General features: G+C 41.8%; 1 long non-coding RNA gene across 3 annotated transcripts in view; it reads right to left on the reverse strand.

The window, feature by feature from the left end:
- Positions 1–972: 972 nt before the first annotated feature.
- Positions 973–12,718, reverse strand: part of LOC141581498 (uncharacterized) — a 72,715-nt gene continuing 60,969 nt past the window's right edge. For all 3 annotated transcript variants that reach the window (XR_012514182.1, XR_012514183.1, XR_012514181.1), the window contains 2 exons: positions 10,705–10,807; positions 973–10,427 (listed from right to left, as the gene is read on the reverse strand). This is a non-coding gene — a long non-coding RNA (uncharacterized LOC141581498). The remainder of the gene's footprint in view (positions 10,428–10,704; positions 10,808–12,718) is intronic.

Consider the following 12,718-nt stretch of genomic DNA (forward strand, 5'->3'; position numbering starts at 1 on the left):
AATAGGTCAAGCCATTACTTTAATAGATTGCTGAGATTTGAAGGCCAAGAAGACTAAGCATAAACTTCACAGTGGACACTGGTTGGCTGCCTCCTCGCTGTCTACTCCCGTCCTTCCCAATGGTCTGACTTCTGTCTGCTCTCCAGGAACAGAGCTCATAACTTAGGCCATGCTTTAGGACACTTCTGTGACTTTAGTCAATTCAGAATGAATCTCAAGACTTACGCTGAGAAATCTCAGGAAAGAAGTTTTTCACATCGGCTGGAAGAGACTAAGGAGAACTGTCATTCCAGGAGCAGTTGGTATGTGTCTTGGGTACAAAACCAGAAGGAGACGTAGTATGAAACCAGGCAGAAAATGGAGAGAGATTAAGTCTTTGGCAACAGCACTGTCTGAGGCTAACGTTTTACCTCTGAACTCTCCAGTCTGTTTGCTCTCCTTGTTATTTTTAATACAATGCACCCTTATTGACACTAACACCATTAATCAAATAAAATCGTATGTGGAGCAACGGATGGGAGAGTGGTCCTGAGTGATTTCCTCACCTCCAGCTGGTTTTTACACTTGATCTTCTAGGCCAGTGGATGTATGATGTACAATAGCATCCAATAGCTCCGAAGATCAGGAAGGCCAAATGAAAGTGAAGATGTAGGTCTCAGTGAACGTCCATGCTCACTAGCTTGTCCTTGTGCCTCCTTGGAGAATCTGGCTAGATCAAAAGCAGTTAACCTCTACAACCAGACTTTAGGGTTCACTGGAGAAGCTAATCGAAATCTCATCATGCTGCAGATCCAGATGACTTCCCTACTCTCCGGCTCTTTCCCAAAAATCTCTCTATTGCTAAGGAAGGCCATGCAACTTAGGTATCTTTCTCCCTAACTGCAGCTGCAACAAAGATGATTTTGACAGAATGAACTAAAAATAAGAAATTTAGAAAATGTGAAAATGAGCAAAACTCTTAAGTAGCTGTCATTTTTTTTTTTTTTACATTTTTAATTAAAAATCCCAGAGCAAAACAGGGGAGGGGGTTGGAGAAGATTGAGCAACAGCTGTCATCTGGAAATCTGATACAGGGTAATGTAATCAGGTTGGATTTGCAAAGTCCATTTGGTTTGCAACAGGAAATAGAACTTTTCAAGCCCACATCACCAAGTTCAGGAATATGTCATCTTCTGGATGGGAACCGAGGCTTCCAGCCACAATCACTTCATTCAGTGAGCTTTGACATGGATTTGATTATTTAGGGGGTTTCTTTGGTGGGCTAAAGCAGACAGGGCATCCTCCAAAGTCGACGTTGACACCCCCCCTCCTCCAACTCCCAGCTACTCCATACCATGTAATCATGCTAGGAAAGTACAGGGATGATGCAATGAATTCCAACAGGATGGGGGAGGAACAAGAAAGAAAAACACACAAACCCCAAATCTTTCCTAAGTCAGTACAGCAACTGGAAGATTTAACATGAAATTCCTATCCATGGGACGATGGCCAAACCAGGAGACAGCATAATTACAGGAGATAAGACTTGGAATAGAATAAATGAGAAGCATCATCACAAAGCTGCAGGTTTGACAGGAAATGAAGACGACACACACAGTGAAGTTTCTGTGATCAGGAGGCTACGTCAGGATTAAAGTATGTATACTTGCAAGGATCTTTATTCCCATAATATTTAAATTTATATAAATATATGCACATGAATGTGTGTTCACTAGTTCTATTTAATTCAACAAACATGTATATTGAGCCTACTATGTGCCAGGCATTGAGGTAGGTTCTGGGAATAGAACAAGGTTTTTCAACCTCAGCACTATTGACGTTCTGAATCAGATCATTCTTTCTTGGGGGCAGGGTGGGAATGTTCACTGGAGTGAACATAGGATTTTTAGCAGAATCCCTGGCCTCAACATGCTAAATAGCAACACTTCCCCCAAGTTGAGACAACCAAAACTATCTAAAGAAATTACGAAATGTCCCCCATGGTGGGGGCCACAAAATCATCTCTGAGAACCACTGGAGTAGAGAAGTAGTTAAGACAGTTATAACACTTTAATGTGTTTGCTCTGGGATTAAACTATGTGTTTGCTTCCTGACTGCCACTTACTGGCTTTGTAACCCTGGGAAAATCATTTAATATATTTCTAACTTCAGTATCCTTGTCTATAAAATGGAAATAACATGACAGAAAGTTCAGTAGAATTGTTATGAGGATTAATGAGAAGATTAGCACGAGGGCTACCAGGGAATCAAGCCCAATCTTTCTGCCTTTTGACATGGTACCAGGGCCAAGTTAAGAATGCAATAAATGGTAACTGCTATTTACAATGAGCTCACAGTGTAATGCAAAACAATAACGGAAAGTATACAATTCATTTTCATAAGTTTACCTTCTGAGTCGTATTCAACATTTCTCCCATATTGCCAAAATCACATTTCACTTCTAATTCATGCATGTATGATTTCCCCCTCTAAACTCCATGTCGACAGCCATGAATCAGATGCAAGACTTTGTACTGACACTCTTGTCTCATTGTCCCTCTCCAATGCATCCCCCATCCTGCTACCAAAGTTTATTTCCTGAAGGGCAACTCTGAAAATCATGTTGTTTCCTTTGCTCCACCGATTCCACATAGCTTTGTCTGGTAATCAAAGTCTCCTATGATTTGAACTCACCAAGGTTTTCCTGTCATTTGTCCCTTAAGAGCTAGTTCAACTCCAACCTCCTCTAAAAAGTTTCCACAGATCCTCTCAGGTAGAATTTATTTCTTCCCCTGACACACTTGTCCCATATTTTCATACATCCATAAATTAACTCATAACAATCTGCCTCCTTCAAGAGTTCCTTATGCCTGTCTGTCTCTTTCACTATTATAAGAGTTACTAAGGAATCAAGACCAATCTTTTCATTATTTTGTACCTTCAATGCCCAGTCTGCCACAGTAGAGTAACTACACATTCCACATAAAAGAAATCAAAAAGAACTTTCCTGGCCAAGGAAAAAAAACTTTGGGGCAACAACCATTCGGATTAGATACCATCTGGTTAGCCGGTGATTCTTGGCCCATTAGAATCCATCATCAATTAATCAGAATCTTTGGACAAGGGCAGAGAGCATTCATATTTTTTTAGTTTCCCAGATGACTTCAGTTGCAGAAAACTACAGTTGCAGAAAACTACAGTTGCACGTAGTAACTGAGAACAGTTTCCTCACTCAGGATGTCCATGTTTCATCTTTTGGGCCAAGTCCAATTAATTGATAGTAGCTGTCTGGAACACTGCCTTGAGAAGGATTTAGAGGCTCCCTTGGGTCTCAGCAAAAGAGAGTATGGAGACTGATTGGCAATGTCTGCCAAAAGCAAGTAATCAGGGAGCTGAAACAATCATGCTGCTAATTGGCATCTCTGTGATTGATGCATGAATGAAAAAGAACTGGGTGGAACTAATGACTATCATACACACACACACACACACACACACACACACACACACACATTTATGACACTCATAATTCTCATTTATACATAAACATATACATGTACATATATTTATGTTATATACAATAATAACTCACTTTCAGAGTATCAGCTATATGCCAAACACTGGGTTAAGCATTGGCAATATTGCTAAACAATGCTAATGTGGGCTCTGCCCTCGAGGAGTAGACAGTCTAGGGGAAACAGGTATTTATAAAATAATTACACAAACCGTTAATTTAAAAGTGAGAAAGAAAATTAAAGGATGCACTAAAAATCTCCACAAAAGGGATATTAAACTAGTTTAGAGGAACAGAGACAGTCTCCCTATGGAAGTGGCATTTGAGTTAAGATACAAGTGATGCCCAGGATTTGGCAAAGACAAGAATGGAGGGAAGAGTTTTTCAGGATAAAGGCCAACCCATGAGGGAAGGATGGGAGCCTGGCTCCCACACACAGAGCTCTGTGCTCTTGGCAAGTTACTTTAACTCTGCTCGACTTATCTGTAAATGAAGAACTAATAAGCCATAGGGCATGACATTGTTTCAAGGCTGCAACCAGATACTTCACATCACATATGTGGTGCTGCCTATACAACCATGCAGCAGGGAGAAGTTGTTCCACAATGAAAAGCACAAACACTATGAAGCCTCAGATGAGACTTTGGCTCTATCATTTACTAGCTGTGTGGCTTGGTCAAATAATTTCACCGCTCTGAGTCTCATTTTCCACATCTGTAAACTGAAGGTAGTCATTAGTTACAATGAGAAAACCACAGTGGTTAAGTGCCTGCCATCTGAAGTCAGACTGCCCACGTTTAAATTCTGGCTTCACCACTTTCTAGCTATGCGGCTTGGGCAAATTAATCTCTGTGTGCCTCAATTTCCTCAAAACAAAATAGAGATGATAATTGAATCACTGGTGAAGATTCAGGGAGGCAATGTATGTAAAAGACTTAACACGGTGCCTGTCACAAAGAATGTTCTTGGCGAATATTGATTCTCTTGGTAATTTCTGACATGGTAGAATTTACTCCACATTAGCATTTACTCATAGGAATTAATTCTAATTACACCAAATGAAAGATACCAAAAAGCTTTGAGTTTTCAAGAACTTTGAAGCTAAGAAACCACAGCAGAACTGCCCCACAGTGGGTTCTCATCTGTAAAGAAGCAGAGCTGGTGTTGGCATGGATGAGGATGTGGGTTAATCTGGCATCTGTTTTCGGGACCCCCACTGCACCATAGGAGGTTTTGAATTTCACTTTCTGCAAAAGCAGAGGCCCACATAGCGCCTACATTCCCATGAATTGAATGAGTACCCTTATAAAAGAGGCCCAAGGGAGCGTGTTTGCCCTTTCAACCATGTTAGGAGACAGCTAGAAGGCACCATCTTTGAAGCAAAGAGCAAGTCCCCACCAGCCACCCAATCTGTTAGTGTCTTGATCACAGCCTCCAGAACTATAAATAATAAACTTCTGTTGTTTATAAGTTACCTATGTTACCCAGTGTAAGGTATTATGTCATAGCAGACCAAACAGACTATGTCAGAGGGTTTTCTTTGAAAAAGCAGTAGGCAGGAAATAGCAGGAATGGTAATGATTTCTGCCCTAGGTCCATTCTCCAAAAGCAGCACTTTTCAACTTTGTTTCCGAAGCTAATTTTTTGTTGAAAGGCATTAAGTCACATAGTGTTGGTAGTCAGGCCATGAGACACAAGAGAAGGTACTAGAAGGGCAGCACTCTTTTGTAAGCTCACTGCCCTCCCATGGCACCCCATTCCCACTCCCAGCTCCCAGCTCCTCTCCTGAGATATTGAATGGGTCACATTCCTGAGCAGGGGATCTCAGGAAAGGGAGAATGTGAAGGCCCTAAAGGCAAATCCTGAGAAAGTAGTAGGTAAGCAGACTGATTGTTGAGATGTTGTGTTTTATCGTGAGGATGCTTTTGGCTGCAAGTAATAGGTGGAAAAAATCTAATGGCTCAAACACTAAGAGAAGGACTGAAAGAGGAATGTTAACAGGATGGCTATTTCAGAGGGTTAATAATTTCATGATGGACCCAGGTTTACTTCCAACCTGCCATGTTGCCATGCCCAGCCTGTTCTCCTCAGCTTTGCACCCTTTATGGTCACCCAACCAAGAACTGAAGTTGCAATCATTATATACAGGCACGTCAGTATTCAGGAGCAGTAGCAGAGCATCCAACATTCCTTTCTGAAAACGAGGAAAACCTTTCCAGGAAGCCCCTGAGCAGATCTCCATTCATTGGTCAAACTAAGTTCACATGCCAATACCTAAACCTATCACTGTGAAGTGATTGGTTCCATGATTATTGGCTTAGACCAATCAGTAGTCACTCCCTGACCCTGGGGCAATTGCAGAGCCCAGCCTTTCTTGATGTTCACAGAGAGCAGACACCTAAGCAAAATCAGACTTCTGTGAGCAAGCAAGAAAAGGCAGCCAACATGTCTGGAAGAGAGTGGCACAAAGCTGAAACCCAGTGATAGGAACAGGGCCATAAGGCAGGAGCTAGGACCCCAGGAATCAGGAGCAAAGAAGAATCCCCATTATCATGGCTAAATTAAAGGGACATAATTACTAAAAGGGAATTATGTCAGGGGTATAATGAACACACACACCTGCCCTCTCTTGAATGAAGGAAGAAGAGGCAGAAGGGGCGCTAAGCCCCTAGGTGAATGGATAGAAAAATCAGTCAGCTGCCACCCTGAGCTATCGCTCAGAAGCATAGGGCAAACCCTACCCTATACTCCTAACCCCAAAAGCAGCCAGCCCATTGTGATTGTCTCCATTCTTGAAGTGAGCATAAAGGATTTCACATAACGTCAGAATATTCATGTCTCAGTCCCCATCTCAGCCACTTCCTGCACTAATGACACTTGGCAAGTTACCTCTGAGCCTCGATTTCTTCATCTGAAAAATATAAGTGATAAAAGACCTCTCTTTTCAAAGCCTCACAAGAACTACAGGCGATCATGCAAGGGCTGGACAACATCATAAAACCATGGCTATATTAATAGTCATTTATAAGCCTCTAACAATCTCAGCTTGTGCAATGTGTCTGACTCATCATACAAAATAGAAAACATCCCTTACCCCACAACTCAAACCAGCCAGGAATTCAATGAAAAGAATCCTATCAAGATATTCCTAATCAAAATGGTGATCCTAGACTTTGGTGGCCTTAGGCTACAAGAACAAACAGCTCCCATCTCTCATTTTTAAGGTTTCTTTCCATTTTTATATTTCTTTCCAAAAACAGAACTAGTCTCTACATCATTCCATGTTCAAGCAGTAGTAACTATTCAGAATGTCAGCTCTCAGGTTAGAAATTATAGTTTTTCATTTCTGTTCCAAAGAAAACACCATCCAGAAATATAATCATAATAATCCAAAGGGAATGCATAGTCATTTTTCAAGTCTCTCAGATGTGCATGATACTATTTCCCAATTTGTATACACCCCAGATCCAGCTTTTGAAATAAAGAGGGACTTTGGTTACAGAACTCCTCTGATGGCACTTGATTTTAGCAGCAAGAGCAAAATGTTTCCATCTTAGCTTCACTATTAGCTTACTGTGCAACCTTCACCAAGTCACTTCCCATCTCTGGGACTCACTTTTCTTCATCCAAATGAGGAATTAGACTAGTTGATTTCAAATATTCATTCGAGTATCCACCACTTAGTAAGAACTCACGCTGCCTGAGAGATTTTGATCTCTAATTCTCATTGCAGAGAGCTGAGTCTCAGCAAGGCTAAGTCTGGGTTCAAACCACAGTCTGTATGACAATGTACTCCCCTTAAATAATTTACTATACTACCTTGAAACTCCTTTTTATTTTACCACTTTTTGAATTTTTCCAATAAGTCACTTATTTCTCACCCTTTATAGACCTGGATTGTGACCTGGAGACTATGTGACTGGTTTTATTATCTTAAGTGTCGGTTCATATAGCTCCCTACAAAGAATGGGGCACAGTGATAGGGATGTCCCCAAGAGGCAGGGACTGGTGGATAAACCTAAAACTGCTGGAATCCGGCACCTTCTCTCATCACCTCATTTTTGTGACAGGCAGCTGTTTTCCAGCTAAGTATGTCCTCTTCTCAGGTGGTCGTTAGAAGCAACCCAAGCCCCACTGAGCACTGTGGGTAAGAAGGGCACAGCCAGTCCCCAGGCCCACTTCCCTTCATCAACTTTACAAAGACTCCTTCAAATACAAGGCATCATAGGGGATGGGGCCTCAGGAGTCAGGGGTTCCTGAGACTGGGTCACTCCTCCTCTCTGGCCTTTCCCAAGCTTGGTGAGCTGCCACCTTCTCCCTTCCTGGCATAATCATCTACAACAAAGACTTTGATGAGAAAGGACTGTAAGAAGGGTGATATTTAAAGGGGGAAACATACCCATTCTAAATTCAGACAAAAGATGAGATTAAAAAGTTCAGAGAATAGCCTCATCAACTTGCTGAGAAGGCCTCTGTGAAATTAACATACTTCTCTAGCTGAGAAAGATGCCCCCTCTCCAAATCCATATGCACGAGGTCAGCCCTGGAACCTGCTTTAAAATTTGCTTGATGTCTACACTTGAACTTAGCCAAAAGGCCTATAAGAGATGTCAAGAAGAGAAAGAATTTCAAGAAAGAACAGATCTGAGAACTTTATCTTTCTCAGGTCAACTGTGGGGCTTTTCTTGGGTCACAGGTACTCAGCAAAGACACTAATGTCCCCATTCTTAGCAACCTTAGGAATGGAAGTAGTAATCTGGGAATCTGAATTCTAGCTATGTAAGTTGCCACTAGAGAAGAAGAAACACCACTCCTTGGCAGCCGTGTGGACTTCAGCAAGTTACTTGACCTCTCTGACCCTCAGGTTCTCCATCGATACATCACTTACCCAGTTGTTGGAGGGATTAAAGAATGAGACAAGGTATGGAAAGTAATTAATTGTTAACAAGAGTGCTTATTTTCTCTTTCCTTCCCTTCCACCTTTCTTCATTCCTCTATTTTCTCCCTTCCTTTCTACCTACCTTCCTTTCTTGTCTCATTCAAGGACTACACTTTCCAGTACCTGCTCTGGATGAGTTATTTTGTTAAGAGCTAAGATTACCAAGATAAGTATTATACTACACCTCCCTTCTTGTCTAAGGAAAAGAAAATTTCAATTATGTGGTAAAGGCAATGGAAATTATTTATTATTTAATCCATAAATATGAAATACCTAGACCCTCAGAGTTTAGATGGTGCTTCTGGGGCTCTTCCATCCAGTCCCTGGGTTGACAATTCATCAAGTTATTTATCTGCTACTATGGCAGATTTGGGACCAGGACTCAGGTTTGGCAGCCCCTGGCTCAAGCTCTTTCAACATGAACCTGATGGCAAACAATTAGAAGGTCATGAACCACGATTTTTAAATATGCCACTTAATTCATGCTCAGACAGAAACTGTTCTCCTTTTTTACTTCTCTGTCTCAAAAGAAGAAGAAATAATGACAACTTTTAAAGTGAGATCACTTTGGTGATAACACCAGTCTATAGAGCTACAAAATTCAGCTTTCAAAAATAGATGTAGACCCAGAGAAAAAAGGTCACTGGGGAAGGGAAGCATCAGCTCTTACCCCACCCTTTTTGAAACCAAACCACACAAAACCCTGAGTGGGCTACTCAAATTCCAGCTCAGACTGTAGGCTGAGACAAATAATAGTTTTTGAAGTCACATGCACAGATGACCTTTGTAGTGTTGTTGATTATTTCTACAAGAGTAATGTGGAAAGAGCACTGGTTATGGCTTCAAGAAAGGACTTCTGCAAATGCTGTCTTGGAGACCTGGGCTTGTTCCTTGTCTCCTTGAGATGTGCATTTCTTCATGTGTAAGATACTGTAAGGAACCATTGAACCCAAAAACAAAAAGTGTTTCAAAATTATAAAAAAGTACTGTCCAATGTAACCACTAGTCACATGAGCCTATTACAATTTAAATTAATTAAAATTAACTCTGAGCATGGTGGCTCACCTCTGTAATCTCAGCACTTTGGGAGGCCAATGCACTGGGTTGCTTGAGCCCAGGAGTTCGAGACCAGCCTGGGCAACATGGCAAAAGCCTATCCCTACAAAAAATATGAAAATTGGCTGGACATGGTGGCACACTTATAGTCCCAACTACTCTGGAGGCTGAGGTGGGAGGATCACCTAAGCCCGGGAGGTATAGGTTGCAGTGACTTGAGATCATGCCACTGGATTTCAGCAGCGCAGGTGACAGACTGAGACTCTGTCTCAAAAAATAAATTAATTTTAATTTAAAAGTCAGTTGCTCAGTTAAACTAGCAACATTTCAAATGCTCAGTAGCTACACGTGACTAGCTCCTTCTGTATTAAACAGAGCTGAAATAGAACACTTCATCAATGCAGAAAGTTCTATTGAATAGCACTGGTCTAGAGGAAATAGACTACCCTGATGAAAATGGCTACCTCTGAGAAGAGGTTGGGTGCTGGGAGAAATTAACTTTTATCTTGTAAACTTCTGTATTGTCTATGTTGCCATGAACATGTGTCTTATTTATAATTTTTAAAATAACAACAAGGAAGTGATTGTCATTAAAATACATGATAATGGTTACTTCCAGGGAAAGTGCATGATCTGGAAGGGACTAAGGATAGACTTCCGCAACATTGAAAATGGAATACTTGGGCACAGATACTCAGCAAAGAGAAACTTATTTTCTCATTCATACTAGCCATAAGTGTGGACAGAGTTACACGCGCATACACTTTTAAGTTATTTATAATCGTTGTCTTATGCATTGTATTAGTTCATTTTCATACTGCCATAAAGACATACCGGAGACTGGATAATTTATAAAGAAAAGAGGTTTAATTGACTCACAGTTTGGCATGCCATGAGAGGTCTCAGGAAACTTACAATCATCGTGGAAGCAAGGCACATCTTCCCATCATGGAGCAGAGAGAAAGAGAGCGAAGGGGGAAGTGTCACACATCTTTAAGCCATGAGATTTCATGAAAACTTACTCACTACCATGAGAACAGCATGAGGGAAATCCTCCCCCAGGATCCAATCACCTCCCACCAGGCCCTACCTTTAACATGTGGGGATTACAATTCCACATGATATTTTGGTGGGGACACGGAGCCAAACCGTAGCATTCTGCCCCTAGCTCCTCCCAAACCTCATGTTATTCTCACATTTCAAAACATAGTCATACCTGTTCAACAGTCTCCCAAAGTCTTAACTCATTCCAGTATTAACTCAAAAGTCCAAGTTCAAAGTCTCATGTGAGAGAAGGCAAGTCCCTTCCACCTATGAGCCTGTAAAATCAAAAACAAGTTAGTTACTTTCAAGATACAATGGGGGTACAGGCATTGTGTAAATGTTCCCATTCCAAAAAGAGAAATTGGTCAAAACAAAGGGGCTACAGGCCCCATGCAAATCCAAAACCCAGCAAGGCAGTCATTAAATCTTAAAGCTCCAAAATGATCTCCTTTGACTCCACGTCTTACATCAGGGCAGGCTGATGGAAGAAGTAAGTTCCCAAGGCCTTGGGCAGTTCTACCCCTGTTGCTCTGCAGGGGACAGCCCCTGCAGCTGCCTTCACAGGATGGTAGTGTGCCTGCAGCTTTTCCAGATGCATGGGGCAAGCTGTTGTTGGATCTAGCATTCTGGGGACTGGAAGATGGTGGCCCTCTTCTCACATCTTCACTAGGCAATGCCCAGTGGGGACTCTGTGCAAGGGCTCCAACCCCACATTTCCCCTCTGCGCTGACCTAGTAGAGGTTCTCCATGAGGGTTACTCCCCTGTAGCAGACTTCTGCCCCAACATCCAGGTGTTTCCATACATCCTCAGAAATCTAGGGGAAGGCTCCCAAAGCTCAACTCTTGTTTTCTGCACATCCACAGGCCCAACACCACATGTAAGCCATCAAGGCTTGCACCCTCTGAAGCCACTGCCTTGACTGTACTTTGACCACTTTTAGCCACACCTGGAGCTGGAGCAGCTAGGATGCAGGGTGCCATGACTCAAGGTCTCACAGAGCAGCAGAGCCCTGGGCCTGATCCATGAAACCATTTTTCCTCCTCAGCCTTCAGGCCTATGATGGGAGGGACTGCCTCAAAGGTCTCTGATATGCCAGGAAGGCATTTTCTCCAGTGTCTTGGCTATTAACATTCAACTCCTCTTTACCTATGGAAATTTCTACAGCCCGCTTGAATTTCTCCCCAGAAAATGAGTTTTTCTTTTCTATTACATGGTCATGCTGCAAATTTTCCAAATTTGTGCACTGCTTCCTTTTTTGAATGTAAGTCCTATTTCAGACCATCTCTTTGTGAACACATATGACTCTATGCTGTTAGAAGCATTCAGGTTAATTCTTGAATGCTTTGCTATGTAGAAATTTATTGCGCCAGATAGCCTAAATCATCCCTCTCAAGTTCAAAGTTTCACAGATCCCTAGAGCAGGGGCAGAATTCTGCTAGTCTCTTCATAAAAGCATAGCAAGAGTAACCTTTGGTCCAATTCCCAATAAGTTTCTCATCTCCATCTAAGACCACCTCAGCATGGACTTCACTGTTAATATCACTATCAGAATTTGGATCACAACCATCAACAACTCTCTAGTTTTAAGCTTTCCCTCATCTTCCTCTTTTCCTCTGAGCCCTCCAAACTGTTCCAACCTCTGCCCATTACCCAGTTCAAAAGTTGCTTCCACATTTTCGGGTAGCTTCATAGCAATGCCCCTCTTTCCTGGTACTAATATTCTGTATTAGTTCATTTTCAAACTGCTATAAACAACTACTTGAGACTGGGTAATTTATGAAGAAAATAGGTTTAATTGAGTCACAGTTTTACAGGCTTAACAGGAAGCATGATGAAAGGCCTCAGAAAACTTACAATCACAGCAGAAGGTGAAAGGAGAGCAGGGACCTTCTTCATATGGTGGTGGGGGGGCGGAGAGAAAGAGAGAGAGAGAGAGAGAGAGAGAGAATATGCAAAGGAAGTGCCACTCACTTGTAAACCATCAGATCTTGTAAGAACTCATGAGAACAGCATGGGAGAAATATGCCCCCATTATCCAATCACCTCCTACCCAGACCCCACCATCAAAACTTAGGGATTATATTCCACATGAGATTTGGATGGGGACACAGAGCCAAGCTATATCATGCACTTTTTTATATGGGTGTTTTATTTTGCAACACATTTTTTTAATACTTTAAATTCT

The sequence above is a fragment of the Saimiri boliviensis genome, chromosome 15 (assembly GCF_048565385.1).
Source record: "Saimiri boliviensis isolate mSaiBol1 chromosome 15, mSaiBol1.pri, whole genome shotgun sequence".
NCBI lineage: Eukaryota > Metazoa > Chordata > Mammalia > Primates > Cebidae > Saimiri > Saimiri boliviensis.